This window comes from Protopterus annectens, chromosome 6.part0, assembly GCF_019279795.1.
Source record: "Protopterus annectens isolate FY-2018-M chromosome 6.part0, PAN1.0, whole genome shotgun sequence".
Classification (NCBI taxonomy): domain Eukaryota; kingdom Metazoa; phylum Chordata; order Ceratodontiformes; family Protopteridae; genus Protopterus; species Protopterus annectens.
In genome coordinates this window covers 560,333,220-560,346,515 of record NC_056737.1, presented here as the reverse complement: position 1 = coordinate 560,346,515, position 13,296 = coordinate 560,333,220, and positions in this window count along the sequence as shown.

Genomic DNA, 13,296 nt, shown 5'->3' with positions numbered 1-13,296 from the left:
CAATATTGATGTTCTGGCTCTGTAAACAACTCTGGGCAATGTCTGAGGCCCTGTGATGCGTTTCATTGTTGATGTCTTTCAGGTGCCATACAGCGTCAGTCGGCGTACACTGCTGAGGAAAATGCAGCCATTACAGAGGCAATACTACAGCACCAAGTGGTGCTGTTCATCTGGATCCAACAAAATCTGCAGGAGTGGACTGCCCTGTGGGATGACCTTCTCCACAGAGTGAACACCTTGGGCCACCATGGCAACATATACGATCAGGTCAGGCATTGGCCAACTGACCTGATACGTTCTGCCTGGCAAAGGGCTGCTGCCATGGCCAGGTACCATTCTGCCACAGTTGGGCACCCTGATATGGAGTCCCCATGTACACCAATGGTGGTGCTCCTTGCCAACCTTGAAGTAGCCCCTACACAGCAACCAACACATGAAATACCAGTCATGGAGGGGGGTGGCATCCAGGCAACAGGCAAAAAATGTCCAGGTAAGGTCACAGTGCACATCAATTTCAGCATGTAGCAGTCATACTGTCTTCAGTAGAGTATCTAGATGCATATATCAGTTCAAACTGCATTTGTATGTGAGGTGTAGTAATGCATACAAGTGCACATCTATGGCGAGGAACACCAAATTGTGTTCTATCATAGCCTGTACTGTACCTGTGCAGACACGTAGCATTCATCTTGTACCAATGCCAAATGTGAGTCTGCTGACAATACCTCACCTCCACAACTGCATAGGTCCCTCTGGTCTGCATGTGGGACAGCAGCCTGAAGCCTGTGAGTATGGGATTTTCCTGTTGTGACTCATCAGTACCCCAGGAATGTTAAGGTTATGCATGTGACCATGCACACATCTGTTACTCTCAGCTATTTTGCAATATCTGTATGTTCACTTGTGGTGGGGTTAACTGCATTGTATCACAGTGGTCATCACAGGGGCCTATTTGCAGGACAGGAGATGTCACATATCTGTAGCATACCTCACAACCTGTCATTGCAGGAAATCTGGACAAATACTGAAAAAATGGGGGGGGGCGAAGGCCCAAAACTAGGGACATATTTTATAAATTAGTGTTATACAGTGCATATAAATAGTGTATACACACCTGTTAGAATGCCAGGTATTTGTAAAATACAAAAATGAGAGCAAAATAACACATATTGAACCCTTCCAACCTTTCATGTGACCTATAACCTGTACAATCCAATTGTAAAACAAACACATCTGGTAGGGGAACAGTTACAACACATACAAAACTTACAAGAAGCTAGATGGATACTCATGCACAGGCTGAGGCTAATGCTGTGTTTAAGCAGCTTTCAATATTTTTACAGCATTGCATCTTCTTGGGTACACATCTGCCATCAATTACACAGACCCATTAATTAACAGCAAATAACATTCAGCTGTCCTAACAGGATCATCCTAAATTTACTCAGCTGCCTGCTACAGCAACAGCCATAGTTTGCATGCAGCTTATGAAACAGCAAAGGAATCTCATTTGTGAAAGGTATCAGCCCAAAGAAGGGTACACATACATTTCCGCAGCATTGCATATACCATGGGGCACAGTGAAGACAGTCATCACATGGTGGTGGAAATATAGGGCAACAGTGACATTGCAAAGAACTAGACATCCCTCCAAATATGTGGAAAAGACAAAACCCAAACTGGTCAGTGAGGCTGCCAGGAGACATACAGCAACACTACTGGAGTTGCAGGAATCACTGGCAAGTACAGGTTGTGTACTACATATGACTACAATCTCCCATATTCTCCACGTGTCTGGCCTATGGGGTAGGTGTGGAAGATGGAAGCCTTCTCACACACAGAACAACATCCAGGTCTGTCAGATTTTTCAAGAAAAATACATCAGGTCCCCAATAGCATGTGGGGAAATGTGTTGTGGTGTAATGAGAACAAGGTTGCACTTTTTGGCCACAATACCAAAAGGTTTGTTTGGCACAAGAACGATACTGTGCATCACCAAAAGAACACCATCCCCATGGTGAAGCATGGTGATGGCAGTATCCTGCTTTGGGGTTGCTATTCATAAGCTGGAAGTTGGCCTGTAGCCAAGGTGGAGAGGATTAGAAAGAGTTCAGAATACCAGTCCCTTTTGGCCCCAAATCATCATGTGTCTGCTAGAAAGCTGTGGATGGAGAGGACTTACACCTTTCCACATAACACTAACTCATATCATACATCAAAATTCATAAAAGAATGTCTTCACCAGAAGACAATCAACATTTGGAAGGGCCCAGCCACAGTCTACATATACATCCAATAGAGGATCTGTGGGGTGCCCTGAAGAGGCCTGTGCAGAAGTGATGCCCTTGCAATCTGACAGAGTTGGACGGTTCTGCAAGATAGAGTATACAAATCTTGCTAAGTCGAGATATGCGATGCTGACACACACCTTCACAAGAGAACTAACTGTTGTTATGAAATCAAAAGGTGCTTTAACAAAGTATTAGTTTAAGGGTGTGCACAGTCATGCAACCAGCCTATTGTATGTATTTCAACTTCTACGTTACCCCTAACTGACGTGTTTGTTTTTCATTTGGATTGCACAGGTTATTAGTCACATTAAAGCTGGAAAATGTTATCACATGACTTTTGTGGTCTGATGTTATATGTCAGACAAACCTGGCATGTTAACAGGGGTGTCTACACTTACAATTCCCACTGTAAGCTTAGAAGTTTGTTAGTGTTACTGGTTCTGTTGTAACATACCTGTACTGCAGGTTTTGATGTGTGAGACTCAAAATATGTCATTAAATAGTGACAACAGTCCTCATAACATTTCAGTAATATGTCATACAAATACAGGAGTTATGATGAACAGACCAGAAATATGAGTCACATATGTAGACATTCAGTAACACTCTGCACAGTTGAGAGGTATATTTTGTAGGCGTTGCCACTGTGCTATACAGATGAACAGCAAGTATGTGTACATGGGTGCAATGTGTGCTACTTGAAGACCCATCACCTACTAACACTACCCACATATCTCAGAGGTGTATATAAGTTGTAACAGGAAGTGGAAAGGGCAGCACTGCATGATGTTGAGGGCCTGTCCAGGGTGTATATGTAGTGGTCTGACTGTGTTGTGAATGTCACCAGTTGGCTATTGTGAGGTCTGTATAATGCCTGTCTGCCACCTCACCAGTATGGGTGTGCATGCGTGTGCATGCATCTGTGTGCATGTGTAGCAGTAAATGGTATAGTGCAGGTATTCATTTACATATGTTGTCTTTCCCCCACAGGTGGTCACGATGGTCACAGTCCCTCCCACTCAGTATCTGATGTCAGTGTTTCTGCAGACTCTAGCAAGGATGATGGTCCTATTCAGGCACAGGTGGTATTTTCAGTGGCTGAATCTGTGCCATTGGTTGGCATCCCACACTCATCTACAATGTTGCTACACACAGTCACAATGCCCACACATGCACCATCTCCAGCAGCCACAGATAATGGACAGTTGTCAGGTTGTGGCATTGAACAGGTTAGTGTGTTGACTATAGCAGGTATGAGTGTAGACACTGTACATAATCAGAGTGCATCTAAGGTCCCACACAGGTGGATGGACACAGGTGGTCACAGGAGAATTTCTGCTCATCGAGCCGCTGTCACAAGTACCAAAGCAGGTCTCACCAGATGCATGTTTCGGGATGTCATGGATGCACAGGCATGTAGTGAATGCAACACCAGACAGATACTCAGGGTGGTGGATGCAACTCTTCCTGGTTTACGTGGCAACATAAGTGACCTTGTTGGGGCCACACTCCAAAATACGGAGGTCATGAACTGATAGTGGGGTTTGACTTTGGCAGCCCTCGACTGTGGCATGTCAGTGCTAGAGCAGGTGGCAGGAGATGGGTGTCAGCCAAGTGGACGTAGCTCAGCACCAACATCAGCTGAGAGTCTACAGGGACGTGCACCTTCACAGTCTCATAGTGGCAGTGACACCAGCACTACCAAAGGGGGGTTGCTGTCCACATCACAACAGAGCAGGTCATGGGCACGTGGTCTTGGCTGGTCTCGTCAGAGGCACAGATCCAGCAGAGAGCAGTAACCATCAGGAAGAAGTATTGCATCGGGCCTTGGACCTGGTGGTGCCACTGAGACCCCGTCAGGACCAGTTCACGTGTCCATGTCCACAGATGGTGAACTGGACACCCTGCCATGTATGGTCAACAGCTGTCCAACATACCCTTGTGTATGGCAGCCACATGGCATGACTGTGTGCATACATACAAATGTACATCTGTATCACAGGGAAGTCACCTTCAGACAGACACAGCACCTCTGTACAACCCATCTAAAGGATACCCTTCCAAACATACACACATGGATGTCAACCATATGGCCCAGCCTAGGCCTCTGGCAAACCCACACCACACCCTGTGAATTTGATGTTATCTGTGCCACATCCCTGACATCCATATCATCAATGCAGGGACAGGCTAATATGGATCTGATACACAGGGTGAATATAGTACAGTGCAGCTATGTAATACTGTTTAAGGTGCTGTCTGCTTGCATTTGTTATGGGTACACATAAAGGTGTATATACCTTATTAGCCATGATGCTTTATTATTGTTAGAATTCACTGACTGAATGTAGTCTGACATGCTGTATTCTGTTTGTGTTCCAGGTGTCTGAGTGTCTGGAGGCTGTAGACCTTCAGACATTACCAACGTGGAGTATGGCAGAGTGGACCATTTCATAGCCAAAGTAAAGATTTATATGTACATTTGCCAGGTGTGTATGCACACAACAGTGTGTGATGGACACTGTTGTCAGACAGTGTGACCTGACATACATACCCCTTGTTACAGACAGGTAGCCTTCAGACATGTCACCTCAGTGTTGTGTAGTACCACAAGCTCGTACATGTGGAACAGGTTATTGGAGTACTGTCAGTACTGTCAGTAGGTCCCTCACCAGCTTAGCCAGATTCACATGTCAGCACCTGTTGCCCCTGTCATTTCTTTACCATACACTCAACCCTGATGCAGTTGTTGAGGGCATGCATGGTACTGTGTATGACAGGTTTGCAGTATACGTTCCTGAGTTCACAGGGTAGAACAGTAAGACAAAATGGTATATCCTTTGCATACACACAGTAAAGACTGACATGGGATGTGCATACCGTAACACAAACACAGTTTGCAATGGACAGATTAATAAACCTACATATCCACTTTCATGTATTATAGTGCTACATACACATGATATACCCCACATAGATTATATGCATGCAACATAACCAACTACCTCTTACAACACATACTGTTGTGAATGCCTTCATGGATGGTGAGATAACCCACCAGGAATAGCAACTGGAGTCATCTATTGCTCCTACAAGCCTGGGCAATTGATAGGGTAACATATGTTGTATCAGCATGATGTTTCAGTCAGCTATGAAATCTGATGCTGGCATGTGTCAGTACACTAACTGTGACCTATTTGGCAACAATATCACATACATGGCCATTGTTAGGGGACACAGACCATATGTGGGTTGCAAACATTTAGATATTCCATAGACATCTGTACAGATGACTGTAATGGCTTGCACAACGGTTTAACATGCTGCATGTGAGGCAGATGCCATTAACATGCTATATAAAGTAATGCCATCGGGAGGTGGTAAACAGGTATGGATGGTACACACATGAAAATTCTATAACCCACATAGGACATGATTCTCAACCTAAGCGCACACACACAAATGCACACACACACAGTTGCCGGTATTGAGATTAGAACCCCTATATGCTAGTTATTTCTACTATAGTGATACGCAGTTATCAGATGTGGCATGGAGTTTATATGAGTTCAGCTTGTCCCAAGGTACTTCTAAGGTGAATGACATCAGCAGGCCTTGTAAAGTAGGGTGATGGGAAGTGTACAGGGTGATACACAACTCAAAATGGTATAACCCACATAGGATATGATTCTCAACCCACACCCACACACACACACACACACACACACACACACACACACACACACACACACACACACACACACACGCACACACACACACACACACACACACACACACACACACACACACACACACACACACACACTTAAAAGTATGTAGATTAGAACCCCTACCTATCTAGTTAGTTTTACTATAGTGTTATGCAGGTATCAGATGTGCCACTGAGCTTATAACAGTGTACCTAGAGCACTACAAGACAACTGCCAAGAAAATGTGCTGGCCAGATCCTGACAATATTAACCACACATACACATAGCTCACTGACTCCTGCATATTGTGGACAGTCAACATGTTTTCATATGTATTGGTACAGCCTGCCAATGTGTGCTTTGCTGCTATTTCCCTGCAAACATACATGTTACTGCATCTGTGTGGGTATATGAGGGGAGCACACCTGTCAACTGTACACATTTCAAAGACTGTGCTGATATTTGCTTTACATTTTGGTTCCACTTACCATACTAGTGTGCCCTATTTTGGGGACTAGAGACATATCAGTAAAGAGCACAGGTCAGATTGTAATGGCATACATTTGAGTTTCAGACGTCTTACCCTTCATAGTCTTATTGCAACTGCGGGTCCTGCTGTGCTATCACTGTGTGAGTCTGTAGGGGGGGAATTCAACATTGCTACCATTTGTGTGCCTTTACCAGACATTTATCTGTGTTTTTCTACAGCTGACTTGCTGTGTGGGTGTGAGGGATGGGTATGGGAACCCCGCATCGACATCCATGCCTGTGACCTATGACCCCTAGTTAGTTGTCCCCACACATATACTGCAATGGGATTTGCCACCTTGGGTACTACTGCATAGTGTGTGGAGGCCAATTTTGGCCAGACATTTCCTAGTATCCCACATAGCTGTCAGTTGTGGGCTGCTATCCCAGTAGGCCACCCCATTCCCTTGCATGCATGCAGCATTACCATAGATATGCTAGAAAACATACTAATCCATTCATTTATTATTAAGAAGACTGACTTACCTTGTGCTTACTTCAATTGTGAGGACGGTGCTTGAGGGTCTGCCTATGCTGGATGCACACAGAACACTGACTATACATGATAAGTTACAGGTAATGTGATGTGTGTGTCATCCATTTTACTCTGTGTGTGAGTCAGAGAGAGGTGTCAGTCCCTGGGTTCCCTACATTGTCTGTGTTTGTGCTATGAATTGCCTCTTTCACAGGATCATATTGTGTAGCATGGCACATACTATGAACATGCGTGTACATGTGGCTGGAGAGTACTGCAAGGCTCCACCAGATATGTTAAGGCAGCAGAACCGTGACTTCAGCATCCAAAACACATGCTCTATAATGATCCTGGTTTGTGTGTGTGTGCCTCATTATGATTTTCTTTTGTGGGGCTGTGTGCATTTCTGATGGGTGTCATCATCTATGGCTCCAATCCATAGCAAGCATCCCCTCCAGATGGGCATATGGGATGCCCCGACTGTCAAATACCTTGTACAGCTGTGACAAATGCCAGATATGAGAGTCATGATAGCTTTCAGGGCTGCCAGCACACACATTCATGATAATGCCTGGGGCATTGCTCGCAACCTGGCAGTTGATGGAGGGGAATCCCTTGCGGTTTATGCAGACCCTACTCTGTTCACTGGGTGGTGCTTTGATGTGGATGTGCATGCAGTCTGTGACACCCAGTATCTCTGGATATTCTGCTACATGGTGGAAGATATGCATATTGCTGGTCCTCTCCTCACAGGTGTTGGGGAAGTATATATATTTTGTAAAGCCTTGGATTTTCTTCTCTCACCTTCTCAACATCCTGCATGACCACACCATTCCTTTTACAGTTTCTTCATAAAGCCCTTCTCCAACTTTTAAGTCAGCAAGATAGATGATTCCCTGAGTTATTATCCTATCCCCATCAGACCTACTTCCTTACCTCATCCATTGCATTTCTTATTTAGGACTATTTACCATCACCCCAAGCTCACTCATTGTGTTTTCTTACCATTTTTCATTTCTCCATTGCTTTTCCCATTTATGTCTTTGTGGATCTCACTGTCTGTTTTCTCTTCCAGTGCTTTTGCAATGCTTACTTTCTTATATAATTTAAATACCTTCTGAATTAACCAACCCCTATTTTCCATCGTCAGATTGCTTAATCAGTTTACTCAATTCCATACACTTTCCTCGTTTCCACTTTAGTCACATTCTCACTCCTTTCTTTCTTCTCTTCCCTTCATCAAATCACCATTCCCTGCATTGTAGTTTCCCTCACCACTTTAGATTATCTCACTCTCACGAGGTAATTTCTGATATTGCACTCTCCTTAATTTCTGTTTTCTTTACCCAGCAATGGGAAATTCCCACTTACAAAAAGTTTAGTTTAGTCTCTCCCTTAGTCCTCTTCTTCCTTGAAAAGAGAAACTGAATATTATGCCAATATCTGTACATTTAGATACCTACACAATCACGTTCTTCATCTTCTACATTCCACTTTTTTCCCTTTTTCATAATATCTTTTTTCATTTCTAGTAACATTAAGTTTCTTCTTTGTTTTCCCCATTTCCTGTGATGTTTGAAAAAATATCTGATAGACCCCCATCTGTCTTACATTCTCTAATGTTAATTTCTTCCCCTCAATCACCATCTGTCATATCAACCATTTGCTGTGTCTAGACACACCATTTTTTTATCTTCATAAATTTTCTTTTCTTCAATACTATGGGCAACTCTCTTTTCTACCTTCATGCTCCATCCTCGACAGTGGTACAGGAAAATAACTTTCTTGGGTGGCATAAGCCAGGGAACCTTGTTGGCTATACTTATGTAGGCCCTTGGGCCGATAGCCTAGTTGCTACCTATGAACCTATGAACCTTGGCCTTGAATTCTGGGTACTAGTACACTCTCAATTTTACACCTCTTTAACTATGTTTCTGTATCATGGCTATCTTTGCACCTCACATAATACATTTCTGTGCTAAGTTCTGACCACTTTTATAGATTTGAAGTTCATCCTACATTCTAACTGGTTTATGACATTCTACATTAACTGGTTTTCTGTATCATGGTTGTCTTGGTACCATACATAATAAGTTTCTCTGCTAAAGTAAGTTCTGCTAGCTTTTATAGATTTAAAATTTATCCTACATTCTACTTCAGCAGTTTACTTGTAATCCCTCTATTTTTTCTGTCTCCCTTCATAAGTGGCACCTTTTTTTGCCCAATTTGCTTGCGGTATATACTGTCTCCATTCTTTGGTGTTTTCATTTCCACTGCTTGGTGCGGATGGCCAGTTTGCCACTTGCTTCTATGTCTCTAAAAGATGGCTTATCTTCATAGATTCTTCATATCTCCTCTGATTTCTGTCTTATCCCTCTCGATAACTTCTTCCCTCTTGTACCACAGTGTCTCTTTTATTTATTTTTTCTTTACTAATTCTTCCCTCTCCTCTTTTGATTTCTACTCCCCTGCTTACATCCATGTCTTCGGTCTTTTTCTTGCATATTTCATGATTTCTCTTCTTTCTGACACTGACATTAATTTTCCTTCTGCAACCCACCTATCTCTTCTGATAAACTGATTTACTGCCCCATTTCCTCTCCATTCCTTCTGACTTTCTTTTTATTTGCCTCATATTTTTATCCAGCTGTTTTCCCCTTTACTTCCCCATTTGGGCATTTATCACCATCTCTCTATATTTACCTTCTATATATCTCTCTACTTATCTGAGCTTTATTTTGTCTCTCTTGATTCCTTTCCTTAAGTATCTTACCCCATTTCCATCCTTCTGTATTAAACTCCTAAACTCCCTTTCTCCATACCTGCACTTTAGACCTTTTCACTTTAGTTGTCCTGAATCTTTCCCTTTATCATTCTGTTTTCTTTCTTAAAATGATTGCCTTTGCAACCCCCACCATTCCATATATTGTAAGTATCTAATAGAAAAAAATACCTCCTTCACTGGGCAACATGCTCTGCAGTTTCTTCTCTTTCTTTCATATTCCAGTTTTCCTATGTTAACATCCAACTATGTAATGTCATCCTTTGAATGAGACCTTAAATCAAGGTCTCATCTCTCTGATCTGTTGGTAGATCAGATGAATGTAAAAGATCGCATGCCACCTATTGAAAAGAGTAGGGAAAGTACCCACTTCCCTGGACACATTTCCCCTAGTAGCATAAGTATCACCTCAGTATCTCCTGAAAAGAGGCTGCTAGCCAAGTGGGACTAACCCAGTCAATAAAGAATAACTAAATAAATAAACTAAATAAATAAATATGTTTCTCTAGTACCACTTTCAGCTTGGCAATTCATCCATTCCTTAGTGTGCCAGGCCTACCTATTTCCTCTGCCTTGTTGCTCACATTTCAAGTTTCTGCATCTGTTTATTTGTTTAGTTAATCTAAACTATGCTTCCCATGCTTACTTTGATTGTTTTGGTTTCCATAATAACCCCTTCCTGCTATCAACATTAACACTTTTCCCTGTCCTTGAGTGACTAATAGACTGTTTTTAACTCAGTCTCACTTGTCAGCACTTATTCAGTAATGAGAACTAGTAGGCTGAACATCTACTGTATGGGTAACTGAGTGACAGTCAAATTTAAGTATGAAAAATGTTTTAAAATGAACATATAAAGCACCGTTTTGTTTTTCTTTTTTAAATTTATTTAATTTTCTTACATTTAAACTGCTTTGTTTTTATTCTGAATCCTGCAAATTCAGTATACTCATTAAGCTATATTGTAAGAATAGTACTGTATGTGGTCTGCTTTTGTAGCACTGTAGGCTTCGATGAGACAAGGTTGCCCACAGAGCTAGTAGTGCTACCACTGAAAATAGAACATAGTGGTACCAGTGCTGCAGATGTGAAATAATTAAACAACAGTATAAAAATGAACTACCTTCACTGAAATTGAGTTTTTACACTCACTTTTATCAAAAATGTTATTTGGGAAGAGCATTGTACATGTTTTAGTTCCTTTAGCTTACATTCATGCTCTTTGGCTCCTGTGACGATGTGAGGTTTTGCTATCTGTGCCAGGGAGACTAGGGGAGTGCATGTATAACATATGTCAGCATAGTTAACTAGAGTTTTGTAAAGGATTTTGCGTTGTTTGAATATCACACTGATTTGTACTGATGCTTCTGTTAAAAATGTATCAACAGTGTTATTTCAACTGATTAAATGTATATGTTAAAACAAAGAATTCTAGAAAAGAAAATTGATCTATAGCTTTCAAATGCTGCAACAGATCTTAGCAAAGCCCTGAGTGTGTATTGTACTAGAATCAGGTGATCAAATATCATGTCATTCTATAACCACTACTGAGAGGATGGAACTCACACAGAAGTTTGTTTTGTTTTATTTTCTTTGGAACCTGATATAAAAGATCTATGTCAGGTATCAGAATTAGTTCAGTTCAGTTAGTTTAAACCTCATCTCCTTGCCTTGTGGAAGTAAACATCTCAGCATCTTATCTTGCCTTGCTGTATTAATTAAGCTGGGAGCAGTTATTCTTTAGACAGTCAGGAAATACAGTGAGTTTAGTTAAGGATTATTTTTCTTCATCTGTGTGACTCTGTCCCGCTATGTTATTGTTATTTCTTGTGTCATTGAAACTCTGATGTTTATTGTACTTAGATATTTAGCATTCTCATGTTTTCTATTTAATTATTTATTAAATATTTTATACCTTTTATTGTGGCTGTTTTTATAGATAATACTTTTAATATCTTGAGACTGCTTGTGCTTAATTTAGTGACACCTAGGCCACTCCAAAAAGCCTTGCTGCTTTGTTTACACTACCATTTATATTAGTATTGATTTTGCTCAGTATAACTGGATACTCTTGTAAGATCCTTAGAGTGGCAGCATGGCTACCTTATAATCTGGGCAGAGGGGGCATGCCATTAAATCTGTGCCAGCCATTCCCAGGAGTGTGTGTATATGTGTGAAAATCAAATACGCAAGTGTGGGTGTGTCAGTTACTTGGAATTGGGACACAGTTCTCCAAAGTAAGTCTTGTATGGGATCTAGAAAGACAGAGAGTCCAGTCCCAGGACTGGAAAGTGTTCCATGTGTGCTCTTGGGGGAAATTGTGCTTAATGAACAGAGCTGCATCTGGAAATACTGTGTTAATCCATTCGTGATTTAGTGGCTGTGTCTCACCAATGTTAGTCATGAGGATTGAGGCTCCCTGATTACTGGACCAGGGTAGAGAGGCCGTCACAGCTCCTTTTGAAATTGTGAAAATCACATGATTCCTGGAATCATGAAAAAAATGAATAAATAAATAATAAGTAATAAAGGAGAACAGCAAATCCTGACAACAACTATTCTCATTTAAAGTTTCTTTTTAAGGGGACAAGCTCTACCCCCCACCCCTTGATCATCATGTATCAAAGATAAGGAAATACTATGAGACATAGCAGTGTTGTACTTAGTATATGTAAATCCTCATTTTCACACATTCTGCCTTGCTATTATGCCAATCACAACTTAAAATTGTTGTTACCTCATTCCATTGATGTTATGCAGCTTGTTTCTTTATGCTTAATCCTTCAGCATGTATTTTTAGGTAGTACAGATAGATAAAAAATACTTAAGAAAAGTCAAAAATCATTTTATGTCAGATTGACTTCACTTTGCTCTAAACTATTAACATTATTTATCAATGCTAAAAGTCAACAAGACTGATTTTTTACAATTATTTGCAGTAGGTAACAGCAATGGCAAATTGTCATTCTTTCCTAGCCCACATGACATTATTCACTGCACACTTTCCAAGTTAGATTTTTCTGTGATAGTAAACCCATTTATCAAAACTTTATTGCACTAAATACCTTCTTGTTTCAGTCCAGTTTCCTTTCTGGTTCCTCTTCTCATTTTCCCTGAGCCTGGCCTTCCTATTGTTCCACTTCTATCTCATCTACTCTCTTGTACACTTTGCTCTTGGATCCTGCTTTCTTTTAAGTTCTCTCTGGTACCACTTACTCTGTGTACACCTCGAATCCAGTGTTTGCTGATGCTCTTATATTTTTCTTTTAATGTGCACTGTTCTAGGGCTACCCACTTTGATATCCTATAAGCTCTCTCGTTTTACTTTTTGGAGCAATTGTGCATCTTCTTACTCCTTGTTCACCCAATTCTTCTTCTTTCATAGAAACCAGCCTTGGGTTACTTTCCAGTATATCCTCTCACTCCATGGAATTATATTGTATATACATTTTCTGTGGCTGAACAGTTGAACAGTGAATGAAATTGACTAATTTGATGTTTTCTGTGAAT